Source organism: Apteryx rowi, unplaced genomic scaffold, assembly GCF_003343035.1.
Source record: "Apteryx rowi isolate R43461 unplaced genomic scaffold, aptRow1 scaffold_161, whole genome shotgun sequence".
Classification (NCBI taxonomy): Eukaryota; Metazoa; Chordata; class Aves; order Apterygiformes; family Apterygidae; genus Apteryx; species Apteryx rowi.
In genome coordinates, this window is record NW_020447875.1 from 314,466 (window position 1) to 326,288 (window position 11,823).

An 11,823-nucleotide genomic window follows, 5' to 3' on the forward strand; every position below is an offset into this window, starting at 1 on the left:
AGACACTTTATAGGAGAGTCAAAATTCGGACTGCCCACAGAACATTTTTTCTCTCCATCAGTGTTAGGGGACATGGTTTCTGCTGCTGGGGGCAACATTTATTATCCTGTGTTTCAGAGAAAAGGGAAAAAAATAATAGAGCAGTCTTTCTTAAAACTTAAAGTTTTAAAAACACTTCCACACTTCCTTGCGTTGGCTAACACGTGACAAACAAACCTTTTCTAGTGCACATTTCAACGACAAAAGACCCCTGTGAAGCTCATTTGAGATTCAGAAATACCTAGATATTAACAAACATCTTATCTTATAAAATATGAATTGATCCAAGCTTCTTGAGCCTTAAAATGTAATACAACAAAATACAATACAATAAACTTCAGGAAAGCACTTTCAGTCCTGAGCAAATTATTTTCCCTGCCTCTAAGTAATAACCATAACTTTTATCTCCAGTGAGGCCCTCTATAGGGATGAATAATGGCAGTGTTCTAGAACAAATGTGTGGAAAAAAAAAACCATACATGCATCTTTGAATACGCAAGAGGTGTAAATGACCTCCTGTTTATCTATCACTTACTTTTCAGTGCTTTCTCATCCTGCCATCCTGAATAAATTCATACTAAACTTTTCCTGCCAATTCACAGCCCACCATTTAGTTAAGTCAGCTCTGGGACCAGCAGAGACTTTCCTTATAGCTAGAAGAAAGAAAAAAAGGTATTCAGTAAAATAATCTTGCCAGCTAAACCACAGTTTCAACACGGATTAGACTGAATCATGCCTTGAAGGCACAGCCCTGCACGAGGACTGGTCCAGGGATGTGTGGTCCCAGCTACAGCACTCAAGACACCATGCCCTAGAGAAGCAGACGTTTTCCACAAAGCGCACACTATTGCATACTCACTCCTTGTACAAACACTGCACAGGAAGGCCGTTTCCACCCACTCCCTGCTCCTCTCTCTGCCCCCACAATCATAGGGTACAGCTCTTCCCAATCCCAAATCTTCCTATCCCTCAGTTTGATGCTGTCTTGGTAGCAAGATATATCACTCAAGCATCTTGAAAGAGGATTTACCTTACAACTCCAGAGCATTCACTCACCTTGGATGGTATCTAGTTTCCAGGAGAGTGTTTGCATTCCTATCTGTAACCGCCATCACATTTACTATATTGTACTATCCCAGCTGTGCATGGGAGAGTTAAAAAGGAATCCCAGAAACTATCCTGAAACATAAGAATCCATTTTAGTACTAAGAAAAAGTTGTCAGGAGCTACAGATGCAATCCTGCTCTCCTAGTAAACCTTACAGTAAGGGAATGACTACGGAATTCACTGATTTAAGAGCACGAGATAACAAAGCCAGCGTGGATCAACATTTTCTGCAATTTGCTGCTTTCCTTCTCAGCCCTGTATGCACAAACCAGAGTATCTCTGATTAAATAGGCTGATTAAGAGCATCGCTGATTAAGAAGCCTCCAAGCTGCAATGAGCCATTGATAAGTTCTTTCAGCTGCATCTTTTCTCACTCACCATCTTATCTAAAGGCTGAACCTGATTCCTAATTCAATTTCTAGTGTTCGGACACAATCGTTATGCCTTTCTCAGCAAGGCTGAAAAAGCCTGTCATCAGATACTGCAACACGCAAAGGAACCATAAGCAATGGGCAAGTCACCTTTCTACCTACAGATCTGCATTTTGACAAACAGTTGACCTCACCTTGCAAACTTTTTTTCCAGCCTCTGAATCTTTGGCAGCTTTTTCTGAGGTCTTTGCAGGGCTGTTATCTTCTTCTTGAAGTACAGACACCAGAACCAGACAAAGTGTTTTTACAGCAGTCTCACTGTTGTTATACTTAAAGACAGGAATCTTTCTCGACCTCTACTTAAAATTGCTTTTTTAAGATATGTCTTCTTTAAGTTAGGCTTTGCTAGGCTGAATATCTTCTGCCTCACATATATAACTTGTTTTCTCCATATCCATACAGATTTGTGTTTGTTCACATCAAAATATATCTTCATGTTCTGCAATTATTTAACCAGCCACCTTGGATTACCCATGTACCCATATTTGACCTGTCTTTCTGTTTATCCACCAGTCTTGATATTGTCTACGTATTTTATCAGCAACAATAAGTGTCCAATAAAAATAATGACTTATTAGACCCAGAACTAATGCCTAGATGACTTTGCTAAAAATGAACTACCTCATTCGTCTCTATCCATTAACAATTATATTGTGGTTGATCAGTCAGCCAGTTTCTAATCCATCTAATCTATTAAGTGTTAGTTTCCAAATACTGAAAGATTTTAAAATCAAGATATTTTCCCATATTAGGTCAACGGTTTTGATGAATCTCATGGACACAGAGTTGCCTTTTTTTAACCAAACCTATATAATCAAGTTAAAAAAATAAAAAAAAGTACCTGCTATGAAACCAAGCTCCCTGACACCAGTTATATTTTAAGCCACTATATCTTTTTGACAAAGTCCAAATAAATGGTTCCATTATATTTTTCAAGTGTGGCTTCAGACTAACCTGCATACAATTCTTCAGCCATTCCTCTTGCTTTTTTAAAAACCAGAGACTCCATTAACGGTCTATGAAAATTTTCCCTAGTGTTGGGGGATTATTAGCATTAATGATTCAGAGAACTCCTTATCTACTGAAATTTCAGAGAAACCAAATTGGTCAGAACAGCTGATATGGAAACAATTAATTAGTTAGGGGGCTAACAAATTAATTGGTTAGGGGGTGAACCATGTGACATACAAGGAGAGGCTAAAGGAACAGAGTTTCTTTTGCCTGCTGAAGAGAAAGCTAAGGGAGGATTTAATTGCTCTCTTCTGGTACCTAAATGGGGCTATAGGGAAGATGGAGCCAGATGCCGGTCAGAGGGGCACACTTAAAAAAAAAAAACAAAAACAAACAAACAAAAAAAACAGTCACAGTCGCAACAAGGGAAATTCCAACCAGAATAAAGAAAAAAAAAAAATCCTTCCCCATGACAAGCGCTGGAATGTAGCCTGTGGACTCTTCAGCCTTGGAGGTTTTCAAAACTCTACTGGCTCAAGCCCTGAGCAACCTGATCTAGCTTTGACATGAGTCCCACTTTAAGCAGAGGGCTGGACTACACAATCTCCTGATATCCCTTCCACCCTAAATTATCCTATGATTTTATAACTCTAATTTGAGCAGATGCATCTCCTCACTTTTCTTTTGTCACAGCTAGCAAAGTTCCAATTCATTCAGGATCACCACATGTGAAGGAAACATCTCTTCTTTCATTCCAAACACAAAACGGAAATATCTACTAATTTGTTTGCCTTGTTTAAAAAAAAAAAAAAAGAAAGCCTACAAACACTATTACGTAATTTTACCATTTGCATTTAACAATGACCTGTATCTGACCTAGAAGTTTAAGCAAATAAAAAATATATATATATATGTTTAGGAACTCTAAAGAAGTTTCTGACTATTTGAGAAATCACCCAGGTTGAAATCACACATAACAAGTCATTCTTCCTACATATTCCTATAAACAGATGCCTAATTAGTAATTTGTTGTTCTGAGGTGAATCTGATGATCCATAACTAGCTGTCCACACACACCTCATCTTTAATTACATGTAATAGTATCTTCGATAAAAGCAGCAATGCCCTCTTTTTTGTTTATCCATCCTAATGCAACATAATTTAACTAAATTGTCCAACTAACTAAATTGTTGCTTTAAAATGTCCCTTTAATAAGAACCATTTGAGAGCCAATTTCAGTAAAATTAACCACACTGTATTTCCTCTGATAAACTAGCATCACTAGCTCCTCTTGCTCACTGCCTACACTATTTGTGACTATTTAAAACATTATTCATTATACAGTTCTTTTTCCTTAGATTTGTCATATAAATCAATCCACAAGAAAGATTTATGTATTATGGGATGGTACCATGACAGCCTCTTTATCCCCATCCACTTTCAGGATTGATCTAAAGCACACCTTTACCTTGACCCAGGGGTTGAATTCCTTATCACTCAGGTGGAGGCTATCAGAGCATACAAGCCCTCCTTCCTATGTCATAGATGTCCTCATATTCTCAGAAAACAAGCCCTCTTACTGCAAAAAAACATAACCCACTCTCTGTCTCCAGTGGTTTCTGGCTCCTCCCTCTTCTTCCTTCTCTGTTGGCCTTACTTGATGGCCAGGCCACATTTTCAAAATCATTTGGCTAGTTCTCCCTTTCAGTCCCATTCCCTGCAGTCTTCCAGCATCTCTGGCTGGAATAGTACTTGATGAAGTCTCACATGGGCTGCCTCTAAAGCGGTCCTTCCTACCAACATCAGACATCTCTTCTTTTCAGGTGATTTTCTTCACTCCTGGAAGGCACAATTTGCCCCTGTCTCCTTCGCTGCTCTGCAAAATATCCTGTCCCCTCTTCTAAGTACAGAGCCCTGAGGGAGAACTCTTCGTCTTTGGCCAGTTCTGGAAACCCTTTTGTTTATTTGAGATCTGTCTAGTTTAATTTTGTTAATAGCTCTCAGTTAATTAGTCAGCTAATACTTTACACTCCCACCATCACATTGATTTCAGTGGTGCAATCACCTTATTTTAAAAAGGACATTCACTGGAGCTGTACAGAGTGGACATAAACACTCAGTACAAAACTTCAGCAATAGAAGTGCTTCATAGAATAGAAAAACATCAATTGAGAGAAAATTGTTTGTGCCTCTTTTGGAAGCCAACTGGAAAGTGACTTCAATATTAAAATGCAATAGGTTCTCATATGCTCTGTTAATTTCAAATTAAACTGAATGTGAACAGTACGATACTACTTTTACTGCAACAACTTTAGAATATATTTCAGATTATTGACCTAAATTCTAATGCTCAAGCAGCTCTGCTCCAGATACTGTAACAACAGCGGCTTAAACATGATGTATAAAAGGAAGTAACATTAAAAATGTAAAGATATGCTCAAATGTCAAAACCCAACATACAGATAACTTGCAAACTGAGACAGCTTGAAATAAAGTTTCAAAATATTGCAGAGAAGATTCACATCTTCTGGAATACTACAGCTAAAGTAAAAGGAAAGTGAAAGAGTTACTATATCTTACTTTTTACATGTTCAAAAGGCTCTAAAGTACCAATTACTTGCTTGTTTTAAATAGAGTGGTAAAAAACATACCACTTTTTCCATTCAGAAAAACAAGCAATGTCAATTTATATTAAATGCTGTTCACAGTGATGTACGAAGAACCCAATCCCATGACTTGGAGCTTTCTCAGTCATTAACTGAGGAAGCAAAGGTGGTGAATTTAATAATGATCTTTTTTGAGAAAAAAGATATTTTTGTGAAGACTAGAAAAGTCTCCTCTGGAACATTAGAATAAGAATAAGCTTAGGCGTGATATTGCCTTTATTCCTGGGGCAGCAGAGCCAGTCCCAACAGTATTTGAGGGGAGAGAAGGAGGATCTAAGCAAGCGCCTAAGGAGAAAGGACCTACTCGGCATCTCTGCATCCTTTCTTCCCACATCAATTACCTTCTCATTTCCCGGACAAACACTACTCATTCCTTGCATCCCCTGGCTTGACGGCACATCACTAAAGCAGTGGAGAACTTGGGCCAGAGTCGGGCTCCTCCTGATGGGAGCAGGAAAGAACAGACCAGGCCAGGGAGCCTGGGGACAGGCCCAGATTTAAAAGCTAGTGGCTTCTGCTGCCAGGAATGGGACAGAAAGAGGCATGAAGGTGTGTTGGGTTGCACAGGTATTCACCAACCCCCTTCTTGGCTTTGGGAGCAGAAATCTCTGCAGGCAGAGATCACCTCTTCAGGCAGCGCACCCTGCTCTTCTCCATCTCATCCAGCACAGACAAAGCAGACGTCGGGCCCATGGCTACTCCAGGCAATCTACCACCCTGGGCAACTGCCTGCTTTCACTGCAACAAACACCATATCATCTCTAAAGTTAGTAGCTTTCTCTCCACTTCCAAAATAAAATAAAAGGAAACAGAAGAAAAAACAGACACAAGACCTTAAGTTCTAACATTAAAACCAAACTAGAAGGCAAACTAAGAAAAAACTGGATCAAGTGACCTTCACATATCATAATGATTTTTTTTCCTTCTCAGTAGATAATCTTTAAAACAGAATATGTGAGAATGTTTAGCACGTTAATGGATAGCTGCTATATAAACCAGGAAGCAAGTTAGTTTTAATAGGCTAAACAATTAACCTTGAAGAACATTTCATGCTTCCAAGCATAGGCAAATTAACGTCTCTTCTTGCTTTTGATGAAAATGTATATACAATGTCATTATTTTGACATAAAGCTTATCCCCAAATCAAGAATTCAAACTCTTACTGTTGTACACTACTGTATCTGAAAGCAGAAGGACTTCCTTGTCAAGTGTGAGAACATGTGAAGCCTGTAAGGTGTAAGTTTATTTCAAACTAAGTTGAGGTCCTGAATGACAGAAAGTTGTTACAACTGTTACCATTTTAAGGTGTTGCGCTATTTATACCTGAATTCTGGCCCCTGTTTTGAAAACTTCCAGAAGAGAAATCTGAGCTTCTTACTGTGTGTGGAAATGAACTGAACACTAATTCAGTAGGTTTTTTGGAATGATGGGAAGTTTGGATCCGAGTTCCTTATTACCAGAAATGGGCCTGTATGATGACATTTCAAGTTGGACCGCATCCAAATTTCACCCTTCCTCAAATTTGTATTCTATTATCACAGTTATAGGAAGTCCACACTATAAACCAGAATTACAATTTAACAGTAAGAACAGTCAACAGACCTTCTTCACTGCGGCAAGTGGAACAGAAGACAGAATGTTGTATAGTTTTTACATTTTATAAGAAGCATGACTCCATGTGCACAAAAATGTCTTACTCCTAAATTTACCTTCCAACTTCCAGAAGTAACCATTTCCAGACTTCTTTGCCCTCTTCTGACTTTTTCATAATTGTTACCATCATCCCAAGATCATCAGTCTTGCAGACACCAAGACTGTTTCATGACAACAGCCTTTAGTACATATTACATTATTCTCACAGTAATAAATTTTGTATAAATAATTAATTCCTTTCATTTGGGTTGTCTTCTATTATACATAGGCCCCCGTTTTCTGAGATTTGGGCCATTCAGGGTAAGAGTTAAATCCAACCTTGTGCCATCTATGTTATGAACTGAGAATGCAAGACCATTTAAAAATGAATATTCCAAAAGCATTTTACATATGGGGCTATTAGAGCTTGACAAAACAAATAGGTGAACAAGTTTTCTTTCCTACAATTGCTTACTCATACTTTACTGCGTTCTTTCCCCTTCTTCATAAGTCTTTTATTACAATGCACTGCAGAAGCAAATGCAGGTCCTTTGGTGATGACCTTAAAACGTATTGTTGTCTTTCTCCTTTTGGCAAGAATTCTATTACTTAAAAAACAAATAAATGTAATATTTTAAAATAGAACACATGGCTTCCTCTTGGCTCTCTTCCCAGTGGATTTTCCAAAGAATACTCAAACTGTGCCTGCTTTTAAACTCAATTAACAGAAATAATTTGTAGTTAAACACATCCCTTCATTCTGTATTTTTTCTCAAGTGAAATTCCAAATCAACTATAATCAGAGATGAAGCTTCAGGCCTGAAAAATCCTCATGCATCCCTAAACTTTAAGCAAATCCAAGTCTTGATCTTGCTTTGATCTCTGAAGTTGACTCCTGTGGAAAGTTTAATTCCAACCACAATTTCTAGACATTTGCAGATATGCACGCATGTATTAATATAGAGTAAATTCACTGTCATCCTAGACTAGAAAGGAAAGATGAATAGTCCCAAGAAATAATTCCATCTTCGCTCATCTTCAATAGTATGAAATATAAATTTATGTAAATTATATTTTTTAAAAAAAGTATGGCTTTTTTTCAGATATGCTAAACCCCATGAAACATCACCAAAAGAAGACCTATAAAATTAAGCTGCTCTTAAACAGAGCTCTAAATTACATAAAGGTTTACAGCACACATTCACTTTAAACTGGCACAGGCTTGCACTGACAGTGAAAGACATGACCTCTGCCTTGGTTATTCATTTCACTGTCTGCACCATGGTGCTGGCACCACATTCCTGCAGCTGCACACCAGATCAGATCAAGAGGCTACTCCAGATTAAAATTAATTTTCTTTTGTTTTGGTCTTACATGGTAAGGTGAATTCTATATTTCCTTGCACATAAGGAAGAGTTTGGAAAAGCTAAATTTCAGGAAATTTCATGGAAATAGCTGCCTAGGAGGAGCCCTTCTCTCCCTGTTGATTACAGTGGGAGTCTGGGGAAACCAGGCTCTCTAGAAACTCCCTCCCCAGCACTGATTATAAAAAACAGAGTTTTCTCTTCAGTAAAACCCAAATACTTTTCCCAGTTTCCAGAGCTTAGAGAACAGCCTTCAGCATGAGAAATACAGGGAAAGCTGTCGAATTCCCCTCAGGCCAGGAAAGACTATCTGTTATGCAGTAAGAAGCCGGAATTAGTGCACACTGCAGCAGTAGGGTATTGGGGGAAGAGTCTGGCAGTCTCTCTGAACATGTGCCCCCTGGTTACAATCCACACCTAGAAACTGCTTACTTTTGAGGTAAAGGTCTTAGCTGTGGGGGGACCTTGTTTCACTTCCTGATGTCCTCCAAGAACCATCAGACCACTGTATAAATACAGGATTCAAATGGAGACAGGCTGGTGATGCTGAGGTTGGGTTTCCTTGAGCAGAGGATGTTTGTAACTCAGGTGAATGTGTTTTACTGATCCCTTCCTTGCCTGCAGCTTAGAGAACAGGAATCTCTTACAGCTCCATCAAAATGCTGTTTGCTCAAGCCAGAGCAGCTCATTTTAGCTTTGAATATTTTCCAGTTCACTCTCCAGTGCATTAATCAAGACAGTGGCTGTCACAGCGGCACCATCTCCAATTTCAGCTCACAGCGCTGACAACATGAACCCTTTTGCTTTGCCAAGGGAGCCCTCTTGATATATTCTCTCCCAGATACATCAAACCCAGAACCATTCACTTGGGTGGGGGATGTAAAATGCCACTGCTTTTATTCTAACACGGCTAGAAGTCTCCAGGCAGCTTCCCAGAAGCTGCATTGCAGCAATGCCCTTTCATCAGCTTGCAATACACACGGGCAAGTGTGATGAGCAAGGATTGCTATTTTTCATTGACAGGCTGATCTCGCAGTGCTGTGGAGCCCAGAAAGGCATTCCTCCGCTCACTGTTGCTCTCACATTGCATATCTCTTTTGACCCCAAATTCCCACTTTCCATTCACTGCAGTTTGCTTTACACAAATATAACACCCACCCACCAGTCTCTTCCAGATCTTGCGCTCTGCAACCATAATGCTGCTTTCAGCAGAATAAGGCGTAGTAGAGAGCATGTGGGATTCTCCCCACAGTGCTGGCACTGCTATGAAAAAGGTCTATATGTTATTGAGAATTATCACCACCAATAAACAACAAATAAATAAATAATAAAAAGGAATATCAGAAGGAGAAGGCTACTAAGTTAAAAAACAGCTATTCATTGCAGATATAAAGAGTGAATTGGAAGGAAAAACAAAAACAAAAAATCCCCAAGGAATGTATGAGGCAGAAATTAGAATGCCTTATCCAGGAAATCTTTTATATTCCTTCCTCATGTGGGCAAAGCAGGCATTTCTAGATGCCCTGACTGATGTTACCTTTCAAGTTCATCAGTCAACAATGCAAAATCTCCTGAACTGATTAGATTTTTCAGGACTCAAAACTCAAAAACACTGACCTATATGGAATCCTTTCCAGAAAGCCCAAGATACGTTAAGGCACACAAAACACCATCTTCAACAGCAGCATCTTTCAGCCACTGCTATAACAAAGAAATCTGTGACTAAACCGTCCTATGGCAATTTACATCCAACCACAGATTTTAACACATTCATTCGTCTTTTTCGTTCTGGCATCTCTGTTTTGGTGGAGAAAGGGTTCTGTGAAAAGTTTATGCTCTTTAAGAAGCTGGGGCCCCATGTACTGGAAGAAATTTTTATTTTTCTTTTGGAGACTTGAGATGGAGCTATGTCATGACAGAATACACAGCAAATGCATGAAAACCAAAGGGTATTTGGCTGTTAAAGGTCAAAGCCCACAGTCTTACATAGATATCTGTAGTCAATCTTTGCAGGATTGCTGCCTGAAAATGAACTTTAAAAATCAAAACAAATGTGTATAAGCAGAACATCACTAGATAAAAAAACCTCTAAAGGAAAGGGAGAAAGTGTCAGAATAGCAAGTAAAAGTAGGGGAGGAGGAGAGGTGAAGGGGTGTTTCCTGAAGAGAACAGGATTAAAAACACTACATTATCTGTGGATCAAATGTCAGCTCCTGGCTGGAACAAAACAAGGAGAAGATTCATGCTCCAGCTACAACCTTTCAGCACACCTTTGAGTAGATGGCTGAAAAAAACAAAAGCATTCCTAAATCCTTTAATATTTATATTATATTTGAAGAAAATGTTGACATGCTATTTAAGTATTAGCTTGTTAATATTTAACTAATTCAACCTTACAGCATCTCCATATTATTATTCTCATTAAAAAGATGAAGAAACGGACATAGGTGGAAATAAATGATTTACCAAGATGACACAAGGACAGTGACAAAGCCAGCATTAGACTTCCTATTAGCTCTAGATTCAATACATTTGGCATATGAACCAAAAACATTAAAGCATTCACCTCTCCATCAGTTGACCCAGTAATTTAAACATCGTACCTTGAAATCAATCCTCACATTCCATAAAGTCTTTGAAAAAACACAGCCATAAACATGTTTCCAAAAAGTCCCCAGTACAGTTAAATTTGAAGTAGTAAGAATAGCGCTCTGCCCTTGAGAGGAAGTAAAAAGCAGTTCATAGCACTGCAGCTTTTTTTCTTTTTGATGTGAAACCACACTGCACAATACATTTTCTGTATGAGCAAGAGCAATTGTAAGTCTAAATTTTCATGTCAGGGTTTTGCTGCCAAAAAGGACTCTTAAATTAATTGTGCTACCAGAAATTTCCACAAAGGAATTCCAGCCCTGCAAGCAGGGATCATCCAGGTTTTCTGGAGGCAATGTGTGACAGTTTACAGTGATGCTGGGGTACAGAAGGTTAAAAGCAAACAGAGAAAGCGCACCTCACTCACAAGCTCCTGATCAGGACTTTTGATTCCGTGAGTTCCGCAGGGCAAACAAATTCCAGGCAGCTGTCCCCCTCCTGAGAGGCACAGAGAATTTAAAGCTCAGGAATCGCATATGGCATCACCATTTTGCACAGCATTTTACCCACACACAAGGAAACGGGATCCCTAGAAATTTACAACCCACAAAGTTGTCAGGGTAAGGAAAATTTGCTAGTGTCAACAAAGCAATGCAGTCGGCCAACACACATAAAATAATAGCACAGGAGTAGGCCCGTGCCACCCCAGCAAGGCTGCTGATTTTTGCTGTCCTACCTACTCTAGGAGACAGGAAAAAATTAAAATTAAAAAATAAAAAAGCAAGCAGGATTAGTCAAGCTAAAAACTGGACACAATGGAAAGATAAAAGGCCACTGCATCACAGGGGGTGGTGAAAAAAAAACAGCAGTGCGAGAAAAGCACTACTGTTCAACAGCATTATTCCTGTTATAATTAATATCAGGTGAGGGAATGACATCAGTTGGTGCAAGCCTGGAGGAGGAGGAAGATGGTTTTTTGATTATTAAATTAAAATTTATATACACGAAAGGGCCCGGGGCGGGGCAGGCCGCGCCCGGCGGGGC